The 17,461-nt window shown below is 45.5% G+C and overlaps 1 long non-coding RNA gene across 1 annotated transcript in view; it reads left to right on the forward strand.

Annotated features, from left to right (window-relative positions):
* Positions 1–13,722: 13,722 nt before the first annotated feature.
* LOC113457034 overlaps positions 13,723–17,461 on the forward strand; it is a 55,743-nt gene continuing 52,004 nt past the window's right edge. The window contains exon 1 of the long non-coding RNA XR_003377691.1: positions 13,723–13,859. This is a non-coding gene — a long non-coding RNA (uncharacterized LOC113457034). The remainder of the gene's footprint in view (positions 13,860–17,461) is intronic.

Consider the following 17,461-nt stretch of genomic DNA (forward strand, 5'->3'; position numbering starts at 1 on the left):
AGAGAGAGAGGAGAAAGAGAGAGAGAGACTCAGTGGTAGAGTGTTGCTTAGCTTGCACAAGGCTCTGAGTTGAATACATGGCACTGGAAAACAAAAACAAACAAACAAAAGGAACCATGTGCTCTTTCTAACAGAATAGTCCCACCACCTTGGAACATAGTTTAGCTATGTCTTACAAAGCTAAAAAAAAAAAAAAATTCTTACTATACAATTAAATAATTATAGCTCTTGGTATTTAATCAGAAGAGTTAAAACAACATATCTTCACAAGAATATACGCGTGTATGTTGATGGCAGCTTTCTCCTCCGTCGACAAAACTTGGCATTAATCAAAACGTCCTTTAGTGGGGGACTAGTAAACACACTGCAGGTCATCCGCACGATGGGATATTATTCAGCACTAAAAGATAGCTACCGAGCCATAAAAAAAACCATAGACACAAATTACTAAGTAAATGAAGCTAACGTGAAAGTTACCTCCTAGGCTATTACAGTTATATGACATCCTGGGGCAGCGGAGGAGGACAGAGACAATAAACAATTCAGTGATGTTCGGGGGTCTGGGCAGAGGGGCCAATGAGAGCACTCTATGGAAAGTAATGGAGGATTTCTATCACTATTCATTTATCAAAACCCCTACAATGTAGCGTACGGATGTTAAACATAAAGCAAAGCCTTGAGCCTGTGTGATGGTGACTTACTGATGTTGATGTCACTGCTAAACAGGGCTCCTGGGGCACCTCTGACTGAGACAGCTCCTGCAGCAGGCTCCCAAACTTGCTTTGTTTGCCTAACAAATGTGCCTCTGTGGCGCAGGGCTGTGACAGTCGGGGAGGTTTGTGGGGGCATCTGGGAGATCTCAGCTTCCTCTGCTCAGCTTTACTGTGGACCTAAAGCTGCTGTTTACACAGCCTGCTTAAAAATGGTCCTGATGGCCACTGCGCGCTTTGTGAGCCTCAGAAACTAGGGAAGTGCAAATCAGAACCACATGGAGGGGCTGCGGAGATGGCTCAGCAGTTGGGAGTGCAGGCTGCTCTTGCAGAGTCTGGCAGTCAGCATCCACACCAAGCCACTCACAACTGCCTGTAACTCCATCTCCAGGGGATTCGAGGCTCTCTTCTGGCGTCAGAGGTCACTTGCATGATTCTGTGTATGCATATGTGCGCGCGTGTGCCTACACACACATGCACACACACAAAAACATCAAGATTTCATCTCGTCTCAGTCAGAATTATTAAAGAAAAAAAGATTCTGGTGAGGATGTGGACAGCCAGGAAAGGCACACTTACACAAGGCCAGTCAGTATGTAAATTGGTGCAGCCATTATGAAAATCAGTATGGAGGTTTCTCAAACAATTCAAAAACCTAAATGAAATAGGATTACCGTAAGATCCAGCTGCACCACCCTTGTGGACACGCTCAGAGATGTCTAAGGTGGAAAACTACAGAGACACCTGCATGTCCATGCTTTTGGGGAGACGGTTCGCAAGAGCCAAGTTTTGGAAAAAGCCCAAGGGCCTGTCAACAAATGAAGAATAAAGAAAATGCAGTATCTCTCCACAGTGGAGAAGTGCTCAGCCATGAAGAGGAATGGTCACAGGAACATGGGCGCCATTGGAGCATCTTAAGGAAAAGAAGCCAGAATGGCAAATATTACCTGCGCTCCCTTCTCCCTCATGGATCCTGTGTGTTTATACACGTGACATGAAAGGCATCTGGACAGTGGGGAGAACCGCCAGGAAAAGAAGAGAAGAGAAAGGAGAGGGTTGGGGATAAGCATGCTTGGAGTATATAGTACACTAGACCGAAAATATGAAAGATCGAATGAAAACTATGACTCTGGACAATGAATCCACACTAACAAAAAGCGTGACAGTCTTTTCTTTCTCCCCCATAGCCTTTAATGAATGTGTAAACATCCCAAAATATAGTCTGTACAAAGAAAACCCATTCAGTCCGGAAAAAAGATAATTCTGATCGATGCTATGACAGGAGTAAGTCTTAAAAACAGCGTGAGGTGAAGTGACACAAGTCAGAGAGGAAGCAGCAGGTATTACTTGGTCCCTAGGAAAGGCAGCTCAGAGACAGAAAGTGGAACGGATGGTACGGGGCGAGAGGTAGGAAGAACCGTGGACTCACTGTGTGGTGGGCAGAGCTTCTTGCTGGAGAAGACAAGTAAGTTCTGGAATAGATGGTAGCCATGGATGCTCAACCATTTGGACCACTTTTTTGTTATTGTTTTTGAGACGGGTTTCCCTCTGCAACCTTAGCTGGTCTGGAGCTCAGTATATAGACCAGGCTGGCCTCAAACTCACAGAGATCTGCCTGCTTCTGCCTCCCAAGTGCAGAGATTAAAAGTGTGCACATGCCCACACAGCCAGTCCCGCGTGGGCAGTTTCAGCGCTGCTGAAAGGTGTACTTACAAAAGCTAAAGTGGACTTGTCTGTGTTGTGTATGCGTGTTTGCATTTTGCTTCTTGTTGTTGTTTATATATATTTGTATGAGTGTGAGTGAGTGCGGAAGCCAGAGGTCAACATAGTGTGCCTTTTCCCTCAGTTCTTTATTTACTTGTGTGTTTTTACACACACACACACACACACACACACACACACACACACACTGCTTGGGTGCATATGTGGTGGTCGAAGGACAATTTCAGGAGTGTGTTTCTCCTCCTACCTTTTGATCTTGGGGACCATGCCCAGGTGGTCAGACTTGGTAGTAAGTGGCCTTACCCTCCTGCCAAGCTATTGAAAAGGCCTCTTCGGCTCGGTTTTGAGGCAGGGTCTCTCACAGTTAAAGCTAGACTTACCAGCCAGAGTGCCAGGAGTCCCTTCTCTGTTTCCTGGTGTCTCCCAGTGTCGTGATCAGAGGAGCATGCCTGCCTTTTTAACGTGGGTGTAGGGAATTGAACTCGGGCCCTCAGGATCATACAGCAAGTGCTTTGCTAACTGAGCCCCTCATTATCGCAGCTTCCTCTGATATGTGCTACCACAATAAAATGACTGCTATCGATAATAATAATAATGATAATCAATAATGCATAAAGAAGCCATACAGAATATACAAGGAACTCAATCCTAAGAAGTTCAAGGCTAGCCAGCCTTATGTGGAGACGGGTAGAGGGAGACCAGCAGTTACCTTGATGGATGAGGAAAGTGAAAAAAAGAAAAATCCCAGTGTCCGTGTCAGGGAGTTTGAAAAGGGGGCACATGGGTAACATTTACAAGGGAAGTCTAAAAGACAAGGTTTTCTTTTCGGGAAGGAGAAATTGGACATATTTTTAGTGTGTAGGGCAGATGGAGAGGGGGGATGACGTGGGAGAGGGGAGAGCCACGGCATGTGTGGGAGCAAGGAGAGAGAGGCAGCAGGGAAGGGCCAAGTCAGCTTTGGCTGGCTGAGAGACACCTATTGCCCTGGGAACAGAAGGAAGAGAACCAAGGCTGGGTGAGGAAGGGAAGCACCTGACAGGATTCGGAGCTATGGATCCTTCCGCGGTCTACCCCCACCCCAGCTCAGCACCACCAGTGTTCTGCCCGTGCCAGCGACTCTGAGAGGATTCTCCCCTGAAAACTGAGCCCGCTGTCACAAACGGCCATTTAAAAACGTTTCCATTGAAAATGTCCAGGTCTGATCAGAGCGGGGTTTACTCAAGACCTCCAAGGTCTGCTCAAGAGGCAGTGTTTTGCGTGCCGTGCCTCTGAATTTGAGAACAAGTCACCTGGGAAACATTTGCATTTTTAAGTTTTCTCTGTGTCCTGAATGTAAGAAATGCACCTGGGAAATGAACGCATTTGAGCTAAAATTACGTTGGAAATAAAGAGTGCTATCTGTTTTCTTTCTAAAAGTTCTAGCTCCCACCCCTTTCCTCCCCAGATTCAATGAAAACTTTCTTTTCATTCTGCAAGGAAAGCTGATTTCAGACTTAGATAGCTAAATTAAATATATTCACACACATCTGATGGATCAACATTTTGTGAGTAGGAGGAAAATAATTGGAACAGATTTCTTTGTCTGTTCTGAACAGTGAAAATTGTGTTATTGTTTGTCAGCCCGTGATGATAAGATTTGAGACGACGCTAGAATGTGCCGTCTCCTTGACTGGGGAATCAAGGCCGTGGCTAAAGGCCAGGCAGTACCATGGCTTTACCCCATGCTTTGAGAAAGAGCCTCCTCCATCTGCCCCCTGTCCTTTCCTCTTCCCTACTTTCTCTCCCTCCCGCTTCCTCCTTCCCTCTTATATTCTCTTTTTTTGTCCCTCTTTGTTTGAGACAAAGTGCTGCTCCATAGCCAAGCTGGCCTAGAACTCACTGTGCAGTCCCAGTTTGGCCTGCTTGCCTGTATCTGCCTCAGCCTCCCCAATACTGGGATGACATATATGAACCATTATGCAAGTTTAGAGACGCCCCCCTCTTAAAAGAAAAGTTGTAAATAGGGGAGAAGTGGAAGGCATCATTAATTTCAAAGAATGTATTAATAAATTAAAATGTCACAGATCCCATTTCATTTTATCAAATTAGCAAGGCTTGTAAAAGCAGTGCTTAAGGATAAAGTGGAATGAAGGATTTTGTGGATTAGCTAGAAAGTGGTTTAAGTTTTTCAAAAAGCAATAGAAAGTTTATGTATTAAAGTCTTACCATGGCTTATCTTTTTCATAATTGTGATAGGATGGCGTTTTTAATATAGTTTAATTCTTTGAGAATTTCATAGACTGTATTTTGATTGTATTTATCCCCTCTCCCCCAGCTCCTCCTAGGTCTAACCCCAACTTCCTCCCGCTTCATGTCTTTTTATTGATTGATTAATTGATTAATCAATTGCTTTCAGTGACCCTGTGTCCAGTTTATACTTCCCATTTACTCCTTGAGTGGAGGATCACCCACTGGAGTGATCCTGGAAGAAAACTGACTCTCCCTCCCCAGGATAGGCGTTAGAAGGATAAATACGAGCTTTTGTGCCAGGACTGAAGAGATGGCTAATCGGTTAAGAACATTTGTGTTCTTGTAGGGGACTAGACCTCGATTCCCAGCACCAACATGGTGGCTAACAACTCTCTGTAACTGCGGCGCATCACGCCCATCTGCGCTCTCTATGCCGCCATTCCGTTCCGTTCGCAAGCCGGGCAAGGGGCTGGAGGTTGCAACACACAAAGACTCACAGACAGAGAGAGACATGGGTCATCCTTGAAGCCAGAATGGCCCAAGAATGTCCCCTTTATTGTGATCAGGGGCAGCTTATATAGAGATAGCCACGCCCTAGCCAAACGCACCAGAAACCACTCTCCTGCCATCAGGAACTCTTGAGGGTCCCGTGCTCAGAGCAGCTGTAGGTACTCAGATCAGGGGAAAACAAGTTGTTTACAAGAAATTCAGGATCTGGGGATCCTGCTCACTGCTCCCAACAGTAACTCTAGTTCCAGAGGGTTCAATGCCCTGTACTGAACTCTGTGGGCACCAGGCAAGTACATGTGCCCATACATATATGCAGGCGAGCATACTCATACATATAACATAAAACTAAATCTTTTTTACAGGCTCTGTCACCAAAGATGCTTACTATAGTGTTAATCATGCTAGGAGTAGCTAGGCGTGTGAGTTAGAGGGAGGTCTCTGTCAGGGAAGTGCTTGCCATGCCAATATCAGGAGCTGAGTCTAGGCCCCAGCGCCCTATAAAAAGTTAAGCTCCGCTGTAGCTATGACGCCTATCAATTAGAGAACAGAGACAGGCAAGTTCTAGGAGGCTGGCTGTCCACTCAGTCTAGCCAAAACTGTGAGCTCCAGGATGATTGACAGACAGACCCTGTCCCAAGCCATAGAGGCCTCTGATGTTGATCGCTGGTTTCCACGTGTGCACGTGGAGGGTGTGCTCACATTTACACATCCATGCACATCACACTTACATGCCTTCTCTCTCTCTTTCTCCTCTCTCTTTCTCTCTCTCTCCCCCTCTCACTCGATACGCCACAACAGACACAGAGACAAGCTAGAAACATGAAATGCTAATCTTAAAAATTTCCATTATGAAAGGCACATATAACTTTTATAGCTGTTTAAGAAATTCATGAAGGGGACGGAGAGGTGGCTCAGCAGTTAAGAGTGAACCCTTCTCTTCCAGAGGACCTGAGTTCGGCTCCCAGCACCCACATCGGCTGGTTCACAACTGCCTGTCACTCCACCCAGAGGGTCCAATGCCTTCCTCTTGTCTCCATAGGCACCCACACACTTGGACCACACTTTCACAAGATACACAGAGGCACACAAGTAAAAAAAAAAATCTTTTTTAGAAAATGCTTGTGAAGAATTTTTCATGATGTGGAAAAAATGTTCCAAAATGGTAAATGAGCCAGTATTATTTCTATATTAAAATATGTTCTATGTGTGTAAAGACTATCAACTGTCACAATTTAAAGTAAATATAGAGCTGGTAGGGTTTTAGTGATTAATTTTTTCCTATAGTTTTTTTTTAAACAATGGGTGACATTATTTAAAAAAAAACAACTGTGGGGCTGGAAGGATGACTCTGTGGTTATTAAGAGCCCTTCTGTGGCATCTTGAGGACTGGAGTCTGCATTGCAGCAGCCTTATAACAAGCTGAGCATGCCCCAAATGACTATATCCCCAGACCCAAGAGGGCAGAGATGGGGAATTCTTGGGGCTTGCTGGTGTCCAGCATAGCTCAGAAAACATGAGCCCCCATAGATTTTCTAAATAATGCTCATTAGCGATGGGAAAAAATAAACAATATAAAAAAGGGAAAAAATAGTCATTTTGAAAACACTGCCATCTAGAATTTACTTTAAATTTTGACCCTGCCTCCGAGGAATTGAGAGAATCATGGAGGAAGATATCCAACCTGTGTACACACACAATCCCAGAGACATACACAGACAAAACAATCACATGTATTCCTAAAACTCCAAGCTTGAAGCTATCTTCTAGTAAAGGAAGAAATGTCCCCTTTGAACACTTTTTGATAACGTTTAAATCTTTGTAGTCCAGGAGACAAGCACAAACATCCAGCTCCGGGCAGCTCTTCGCTCAGCAGTCTTGGTGAGCTTCTGCTGTGCACCGGAGCTGCAGAATGCAGGTTCTGAGAACTCAGTGGAAGGGGTAAGGCCAGGGCCCCGCCTACAAAACGTCTCTCCCCGGGAGGCTGCAAACAACACAACTGGCTGGAGGCTGAAGTCCAGATCAAAGGTTCCAGGTTGGTTTCTCCCGAGGCTTCTCTTCCAGGCTTGCACACACTGGCCCTTTTCTTCTCATCTCCCCTCTGTGTCAGGAGCCAAAAGTCCTTGTTTGCCTCTGTTTAGTGTGAGACAGGACTCTCACTCTGTATTCCAGGCTGACCTCGAATTTATGATCTCCTGTCGTCTCTGCCTGGCTAGGGCTGGGTCCTTAAAGACACCAGTCACACTGGATTAGTCAACCTTAATGACCCAATTTTAATTTAATTACCTCTGTAGAATACAATACAATCCTGTTCCAAGGCACCAGGAGATTGGGATTTCAACTTTGGAATCTTAGGGTACTATCACTCAGCCCACACTATCGAACAGTTAAATAAGCAACCAAGAGGAAGAAGGGCTTGCTGCACAGAGCCAGAGAGCTAAGCGCGCCCCGATCTCAGCGGCCCTGGTTGTTTCTAGGGAAGTGGTGTGCTTAATCAGCTCTGACACTTGCTGACCTGTTTCCCTTCTCAGAGTGTGTTCCAGTGTTTCTAAGTTCCTTCTTTAGCAAATGCACAGACATCGAACAAATTTTCATCGTGTTATGAGGAAGTATAACTGACATGCAAATTTTATCTTTAGGGTGTCGGAGAATGAGTGTTTATTCTCTGAGGCCTGCTATTACAAAGTCATTCTCTATCTTTCAGGGATGAGAGAGAGATCGGGTGTGAATCGGTACCTGCTGAGTTTCCATATGAGGCTGCTCTGATTCCCCAGAAGGGCTTGGCTGCGTCCAAGTCCCTGGGGCTGTAAACAAACAAGGTCTGGGGCATAAATTCTGCCGAGGATAATAACATTTCTGAGATGTGTTTTTAATAATATTCAAAGTTGAGGATAATCAAAAGATTATTTTTTGTTACATGGATTTATTTATGTAGTGTGTTTGTGTGTGTGCCCAAGCACGTGCGGCAGTCAGAAGACAGCTTGCCTTGCGTCAGTCCCAGGGATTGAACTCAGGCCATCAGTCTTGACAGTAAGTGCCTCTACCCGCTGAGCCGTCTTGCTAGTCCCAGAGAATCTCTTTTTCCTTTCCTTTTGGTTCTGTGGCTGAATCTAGAGTCCCAAACTCTTAACACTGAGCTGTGTGTATCTCACTCCAGGAGAAAACTGGTTTATGCTATCATAGAGTCTCACTGCACGCACTGTCTGCTCCCTGTAAGCCTCTCGTTCTAGTCTCAAATCCTTCATCGCACGTAACAGGCTAGAAACACAGTTTCAGAAATAAGACAGGTTCTTGGGGCTGAATAGATCACACCTGCAAAATATTTTTAGACTGCATTCATGTGTACACCTTGTTCCTCTTCCATTCAAAGAAGAGAGAGAATTTTGCACAATTGCTTAAAATGCAAAAGAAAAGCCTAGTGATCGAGGGCCTGGGTTCTGGAAGCAGCTTCACCAGCTCCTTGGTGTGTTAGCTGCTTCTCTATGACTGCAAGGAAGTCCCTGACAAAAGTAAGGGAGGGAGGGAAGGTCGGTTGATTTGGGGTCATGTTTAAGACACATTCTATCATGGGAAGGAAATCCTGCTACCAAGAGCTTGAGGTAGCTGGTCACATTGGCTCTACAGTCAGGAAACTAAGAGAGGCAAGTGCTGGTACTCAGTATGTAGTCTAGGACCGCAGCCGGTGGACTGGTACCACACACATCCTGGACGGAACCTCCTTTCTTCAATGAGCTCCCTCACAGACTTGCCCAGAGCTTGTCTCCTAGGTGATACTAGATCCTGTCACGTTGATGATCAGTATTCACCATCACAGATGGTGAGAATGAGATGGGTGAGCCCCAGGGACCCCCAGCAGCTGCTGGTGTGTGCAGCAATGGCTGCAGTATCGGGCAGCTGCTGATTCGGACTCCTTGGGACTTTCTGTCTCGACGGTCTTTCTTTCTTACCCCTTCTCCATGTGTGTTGTCTCCAGACTTGGCTCTCGCTCATTACCAAGGTCTAGTTCAACATCAGCACCGAGTGTTGACAGCTTATTGCTCTCTGTGGGTGAAACTCTGAGAAGGCAAACATTTGGCCTCTTACTTGGGGATTCTCTTTTCTGTGACTAGCAAATTTAAAAATTGTGTATGTTTGAGAGGTGATTTGTGTTTCTCCATTAGCTCGTAAATATTCCTATCCCTTGGCTTCCTCTAGCAGCTAGGGTCTAACGGTTGGGTGAACAGTCCCTGTAGGAGAATCACTCCCATGCTAGAGCCAGCTCGGTACTACTGGCTGCTGCTTCTGCTCTTTGTATTTGCTTTGTTCCCTCATCAAGGCCCTGTGGCCCTTCCCAATGTCCCACCCTCTTACTCCTCCCCTTTGCTAGCCTTCCTTTACTAAAATACATCAACTTCAAACCTCTAGGGTCTTATAGTTTGGGCTCCTCTGGTTTGGCCCTGATATTTACCTTTCATCTGACATTTCCCTATCCTTACGAATTGCTGCTTGGAAAATGTACCGTTTTATCCACGTATCTTTTAAAAAGTCACGAGCTAGAACAGAAAGATAACTGTTCTCGTGTTCTTGTCTGCTGCAGATTGTCCTATCATTGCTTACGATATTGTTTTTACATTCCCTCTTCTCCAGTTCCTTCCCTCTACCCATGCACTAGCTTTACTGGTTGTGTTTATCTACAGTAGACTAGAGAGGCTTTTCAGTCTTCTTGTGTCCCAAGTAACTCCCACGATTTCTTTTGTTTTTCCTACTACCCCATCAACTTATATGCTATACCAGTGAAAATGAAGATGGTTCCCACAGTGTGTAAATGGTGAGTCCTTCTTGTTAGTGACCAGAGCGAGCTTCTTGTAATAGTTTCCCATTCCGTTTGTGCTTATTTTGGTGTCAGTGAGTGTCATCAGTTCTCAGCTCTCTGGAACATGGTGCATGCTCAATAGTTGTGTCCTGGAGAAATGAAGGAACGGGCTGGAGAGATGGCGGAGAAGCTAAGAGCACTAGCTGCTCTTTCAGGAAACCGGGTTCAGTTTCTGACACCCACATGGCGGCTGTGGGGGATCTGATGTCCTCCTCTTCCACCCTGTATGCATGTAGTGCACGGACATGCATTTAGGCAAAACACTCACACTCATAAAAAATAAGATAGAACCTCGGAAAGAAGAATAAGAGAAGGCTCAAGCAAAGCAACTCACTAAAAGCAGTGACACCCTGCTTCCCTTGGTCTTCTGAAAACCTGCCTTTGAACTCACGTTGTCAAGCACACTCACGGGGGCCAAAGGCTGTGACTGACAGTCAACCACTTCCTGGCCATTCACTGAGGATAATAATTACCCTCTCCAGACTGGTTATAGCACCTATGAAATCTCAGAACGCTATCGCAAAGACTTTATCTTTTTAATTTTTAAAGTTGTATTTATCTGTGCTGGAAAGATGGCTGAGCAGCTAAGAATGCATGTTACTGTCACGGAGAACCTGGCTTTGGTTCTCGGCATCCCACAGCCTGTGGCTCACCATTGCTTATAACTCTATTTCCAGGGGAAGCTACTTCCTCTTCCGGCCTCCACAGGTATCTACACACACCTGAACTTAAACAGGTCCACATATGCACATAAATATAAATGTCTTAAAAAGCTTAAGAACCATGACATTTATTTATTTGTGCATGTGTGGGGATGTGCATGTGTGTCCGTATGTTGATGTCAGAAGGCGGCCTGCAGGGACTGATTCTCTCTTTCCACCTGTGGCATCCAAGAATCAGTTGGGTTATCAAGGCCTCCATCTGCTGACCTATCTCTCTGGTCCACTATGATTTCTTGTTTCTGGATAGATCACAGTTGGAAATGATTTTCAATTACATTCCTAAATACAGTGTATTCTGCATCCCTTCTAGAAAGAGACAGAATTTCATGTAATCACTGGACACACAATGAAAAGCGCAAATGATCAATGATCAAGGGCCCGGGCTCTGGAGGTAGTTCTTCATGTCTAGAGCTAGCCAAACAGTATGCAATAAACCCTTAAGATTTTAGCTAGTGTTATTACCAAAAAGCCTATTAAAGTGTATTGCTATTTTATTGTCCATATACCAGGAAAGTCATTGTCACCTAACTGTGGCCACCTCTGCTTGAGTGCTGAGCAAAGGGTCAACATTAAATCTGTGTCTGTGGGCAGGGACCAAGCTTTTATCCACACACAGGGACCCTTAGCCAAAAGTGGAAGATGTTGGAGCCCACAATACTGTACAGATGGTGGCAAGGAGAGGCGTGCATGGAAGAAAGAAGTGGAACTAGAGTCGCAGCAGCCAAAACGGGTGTGAGAGCGCGGCTATGGCAGACAAAGGAGCATGTTGTTGCTGAGTAGGACCAGTCCTCAGGCTGCTGGGAGGCTCGGGCCACCATGGGGTTTACCACACCCTGTAGCCTCCCACTGGGCTGCTGCTGCCACTTAATTGTCTGCTTATTCTACTAATATGATGGCTGTGCCTGGGTACCAGCTGGGCAGCTGAGACGGAGGGCAGGGCGGCTGACCCCGAGGGTAGCGTGATTGACACTGAGCACAGGATGGTATACAGCAGCTTGTTGGTATACAGGTGGTCCAGGTCCCTTCTCCGATGTGCTGCCCAATCCCCGCCCCCATCACCCTGACTCTTGAACAACAACAAGAGATTTGAGGCAAAAACTGGTTCATTTTCTGGATTAAGTCTCCTGGAAAGTTTTCCGTGGTCAAAGCTGCTGCCCCGAGGTCATGTTGGTGTGTGAGTTCACTGTTGCTGCCTGCGACCATATTGAAGTCCATGATCTTCCGTCACCGCAGGAGACTAGGCTCACTGATGCCCAGGAGCTCAGCTGCCGCAGGAAACTATGTTGAAGTCCACAATCTGTGCTACCACCAGCTGCCATGGGCAAGGAACTCACCTGGAAATGAGAGACACGGAAGGTTTCTGTGACAACCCTTCCCCCCCAGAAAGCAACAGTCTACACAAGAAGCCATTGAAGAGATTCCTTAAAAGCTGTGATAAAGATGCTGATTGTCGCTCTCACAGTTGATGGCTTCTGGTGGAGATGGATGGGAAATGACTCTGTTTTCTTTAAGGGACTGGCCACTGAGACTTTAAGCCAGGCTCCAATGAGTATATGGGTAACACAGATTGGACTTGGTGGATTCGGGGGGCCAGGGGAGGGTGCAAGTCCTGGGAGAAATGGGAAGCAAGTGTGATCAGGGTGCATTTTATGAATTTCCCAAATAATTAATAAACATATTGTATGGGGGGGGTGTTGAGGAGAAATAAACACAACATCAAGTTACCATTTAACCATGTTCGAGTGTTCCCTGGACACCGAGAGTGTTGTGAAGCCATTACCCCTTTCATCTTCAGAACTAAAACCCTGGACCATCAAACGGCTCTCTGTTCTCTCCCAACAAGCCCAGCAATGAGCCTTCTCTGTGCTTTTGAGGGTTTGGCTGTGTAGGCGTTACGGTTTCGTGAGGTGATCCTGCGTCTGCCCTAGTGTGTCTGGTTCTCTGAATTTGCCTGTTGCCGGAGTTCACCACGCTGCAGCAAGTGGACTTCCCTCTTTAGGAGACCGGGTATGCTTTGTTCTCACAGTTTCAGTGCGTGTAAAACCTTTCTTTACTAGGTATGATGGCACTTGTCTGTAGCTCAGCTGAAGCAGGAATATCAAGTTTGAGTCTGGCTTGGGTTATACACACACACACAGACACACACAAATAAAAGAATCCTTTTTCGTCAATATACACATGGAAATTCCTGGGTTTTTTTTATTGTTGTTGTTGTTGTTGTTTTGTGGGGTTGTTTGCTTGCTTGCTTGTTTGTTTTTTCTGAGACAGAGTCTCACTAAGTAATGTTGGCTGTTTTGGAACTCACAGAGATCCTCCTGCCTCTGCCTCCTGAGTGCTGAGGTTAAAGATGTGGGCTACTACCACCTGGCAGAAGTTCTTATTTTGTTTGTTTGTTTTCTATTAGTAACTGTAGCTGGTTAAAACAGCCAAGCCTAGTGCTATACTCGTGCAATCTCAACACTTGGGATTGCAGAGGCAGGAGGATTACCACAAGTTTGAGGTCAGCCTGGGCTACACTGTGAGGTCCAAGACAGCCAGGGCTACATAGAAAAAACTTGTTTCAAAAAAAAAAAATCAAACTAAAAATACGTTTTTTCTTTATCAGTGTGTATGTGTATATGTGCATGTGTGCTTGTGTGTAAAATGAGTATACCATTCTGATTAAGAAGTAAAGAGGACTATGGAATGTGCAGCTCTCTTGTCCTCCAGCCTCCTCCCCACATCATTGTCTCCAATACATTCCCTGACCTCAAAAAGGAAAGCTATGACTTCCTTGATAATACTGAGGGGGAGCTGGCCAGTGTGCCCGCACCCTGGCCCTGCCCGGCATGAGCAGCAAGGTGAAATGAAAGGTTTTTCCACCTGTCACCGTGTGACTTGAAGCTTTCCAAGTGCTTATCTCCCAGTAATTGCTAAGATTATTAAATTGCAACACGGGCTAAGGAAGCTTCTGGTGTGTGTTTTTGTATTGTAGCTTCATGTCAGACAGCGAGCTGCTAATGAGAAAGCCAGCGAGACAGCGGGGACGCAAAGGGCGGAAGAGCGGCGAGCAATCTTGGCAGCCGAAATGCATTGTTAAGACGAAGACCTCGCTCATGAGCCTGGGACATCCACAGAGTAAGGATGGCCCCATCCCTTTCAAGGGAAGGGAACTTTAAATTGGATTTTATTTTATTACCCAAGGTGGAAGAAACAGTTTTGCACTTAGGATTTATACCCTGCCTAGCGCAGGAATTAGATGACGTGATTGAGAGAACGCTAAAGCATGTCGTTTAGGAAATGTGAATAGAATTTCTCCCACTTGTCTTTTGTTGTCCCAGCGCTGACCTTTCCTCTGAAAATATTAACAGAAACCTTCAGAAAAGAACATTAAGTCCCCCGGCTGCAGGAACGAGTTTAGAGCATCTGCATGCTAGTGGCTTGTGTTTTCTACCGAGGGCTGGCGAGTTCACCGAGCTCCTGTAATTAGGATTTTCTTGGCTTGTAAATAGAGTCGCCATATGTTCTAGATTTTTCTGGGGCAGTCCCAATTAAAATATTCCTTCCTGTTGTTAGACCATGTGTGAGACCATGTGTTCTGCTTTTTTTTTCTTAGTGTCGAATGTGGTCAGCTTTCCCAAAATGGTCAGTATTTCCCTGATGTCTGTTTCCGTTCAAGGTACAAAGAGCTCACTGTGTGGGGGTGGGATCAGCATCCTACTCACTGTGTGAGACTCAGACGATTGTCTATGTGTGTCCACGGACCCCACTATGAGTTCTTTGGGCGCCTCTACGGGCCTCACTTCTCCCACATCCTTCTCCATCCACTCTGACAACCCTGGATGGCACACTGTCTACTCCTGTGCTCATTATGGTCTGTGTGCTAACCTCCTCTTCTCAGCACGCTTTACAACCTAGAAGGCAGCCTGGAATGCTAGCTTCTCAGAAGGCCGAGATAGGAGAATCACAAATTCAGTGTTTGCCTGGGCCATGGGATGACTTCAAAGATTACCTGGGCATCTTACAGAGACTCAGTTTGAGATTTAAAAAAGCAAAAAGAGGATTGGGGTTCTAGGTAGTTTTGCCCTTTGCAAGCTACCTGAATCTGCATGCCACCACATCGGGCAGCCATTTATATTTGTAATCTGTGCAGCGGTACCTTCTGCTTTAGTTGAACGGAGGAGTGCCATGCAGATTCAGGCAGCTTGCAAAGGGCAAAACAAACTAAAACAAAAATTCCCTGATGCTAGTATTACCTGTGTGAAGCAGAATTTGCTTGCAACTGTAAAACCAAAGTCAACTTCAGAAACAAATTGGACACACAGATGCAAAAACTAATTTAAAAAATTGCCATTTTCAACAGTTCAGCATTAAAGCTTTTGTGTTTATTAAGCCAGCCCCTAAAGCGTTTTGGTTGGCTGTCTTATGAACACACGTTATACATTTAAGACTGGTAAGCAAACCGTGTTAATAAAAAGACCATTTCTCCCTGATTTATACTGTTGGGATGTCACATAAAATTGAATTTTATGTGCTGGGACAATTGGAAAGGCCTCTGATTTGCATCAAACTTGCAGCCCTTTAGTTTTGGGGGTTGAGCTTTTCACTTTCTCACGTGACACAGCACACCACCAACTCCTGAAGTTTTCAACCCGTTTCTTCCTTTTCCCATTCTGCAACAGCTCTCTATGGATGCTAAGTTAAATCGAGTGTTTTCAGCCTGGCTTTCCAGGGAGACATAATATGACCCTATTCTAGATAGGCACATATAATTCTCCCCAGCCAAACCCCAGATCTTGCAACTCAGGACAAGGCCAGGAGCCTCTACTTCCTCCTCTCCTGCCCTTGACAGGTCCCACTGACCATGCTGCAGGGAGTCACTTCCAATCTCTTGAAGAGTTGAAAGCCATGTGCCAGCCTGCTCAAGCCCACCATGTGCCCTGCTGTGGCCTGTGTTACGTGTCCTTAGCTTGGAGACATGGGCCTTTCCCCTCCTTCATCTGTCCTGATTCCTCCCACAGTCCATGGACTCAGGGAGCCTTTATTAGCATCCTGAGTTCACACTGATCACTGATCTCTTTCCACAGGTTTATAATTTAGTGTTGCCTGAAAGGTTTCTTTGTTCTCTGGTCTTCCCAGTAGGATCATGGTCTTCCTGCTGTGATCATGATCTTCTGCATCCTCCCCCATCCCTGTCCTCCTCCCTACCTCCAAGTTAACCGCTGGTCACTGGGATCTGCTCTTGAAGGATAAAAGGAGTCCTTAATGGTAGCTACAGGCTAGAATCAGTCCTGGTTCCAATACTCACTGAATTCTCTCTTCTAACCAAATCACTTGTTATTTTTTCTTTTTTGAAACAGACTCTCACTCTGTAGCCTAGGCTGCCCAGAAACTTACCACATAAACCAAACTGTCCTCAAACTTAGCAATTCCCCTGCCTCTGCTTCCCAAGTCAGTACAAGGCACATACACACACACACACACACACACATACACACACACACACACACGAGATTATTTTTTCTAAGTATGATTAAATGTAATTAATGACATCTTAAGGAATAGTCTATAAAATGAGAACATTCTGCAAAATCATAATTTTTATTTAAGCATGTTTTGAAGGAGCCTTCAAGACATCATTTTATCTCAAAGGAAGCTATTTTAGCAAAGGGACAATTCAGTTGCAGCTCTGGCTTCTGGCACACACAACAAGCTGGTGGAGGCCAATTAACGAGGCCTCGCTGTAACCGTTAGCAATCTTGAAGCCTTTGTTCTTTTCAAGTGTGTCCAACTCATTCCTTCCTCCATACCACCTCCAACACAGTCTTTCCTGCACCATTGACTTAAGTCACAGCCTCTGCCTTCTTTCTCCACCGTGGGCAGAATAATGCGCCTTCCCGTGATAGGAAATTAAACTAACAGACTTTGGCTTTTGTGTGTTTACTTCTCTGAGCCTAAAATGATGAATCTTTTACTGGGTTTGGGTCAGGAGTTTACCTCTTCCCCAAGCCCAGAGAAGAATTTTAGGAAGGGAAAAGCCCTTTTAGCAGAAGAAACAAATCAACAACCCTGTCCTCCAATCTTATTGCTTACTGTCTTGGAAGTATTTTTCCAGCCGATATCCTGAGACTTCCATTACTAATTTAATGCTCACGCCTGTGTATGTAACGTTCTCAACTCATTGTTCCCAGCAGGGGAGTGAACAGACATCTTCAGCCTCTCACTGTGGTCCCTGACACAAGGGTTTTGCCCTGAGTTTCTGCTTTATTTCTACCAGGTCTTCCTGGGCCCTGCTCCTGAGACCCTTCAAGTGGCACACATACTGCCCATCAGCATAGAAAATATTTATCATCTGTAATCCCAGCACTTGGGAGGTGCAGGAGTTTGAGACATGACCGATACATTTCAGTTGTCTATGGAGTTTGAGACCTGTCTGACACAGGGAACCTTTTCTCTGAATAAGTAAATAAGGGCTGGTGATAATGGCTCAGGGGGTAAATAGTATTTGCTGCCAAACCTGATGGCCCATGGCCTATATGGTGGAAGAGGAGAGCCAATTCCTGTAAGTTGTCTCGGACTCTTCATATGCACATGCATGTAGATGCAGGCACCTAAAAGGAAACACGTTAAAATGAAAATAAATAAGAGTTGGTGAGGTGGCTCAGAGTTAAAAGCATACAATGGTTCCTAGCACCCATGGTGGATGGCTCACAGCTGCCTATAACTCCAACTCTGGGGGG

Source organism: Microtus ochrogaster, chromosome 17 (assembly GCF_000317375.1).
Source record: "Microtus ochrogaster isolate Prairie Vole_2 chromosome 17, MicOch1.0, whole genome shotgun sequence".
Lineage (NCBI taxonomy): Eukaryota > Metazoa > Chordata > Mammalia > Rodentia > Cricetidae > Microtus > Microtus ochrogaster.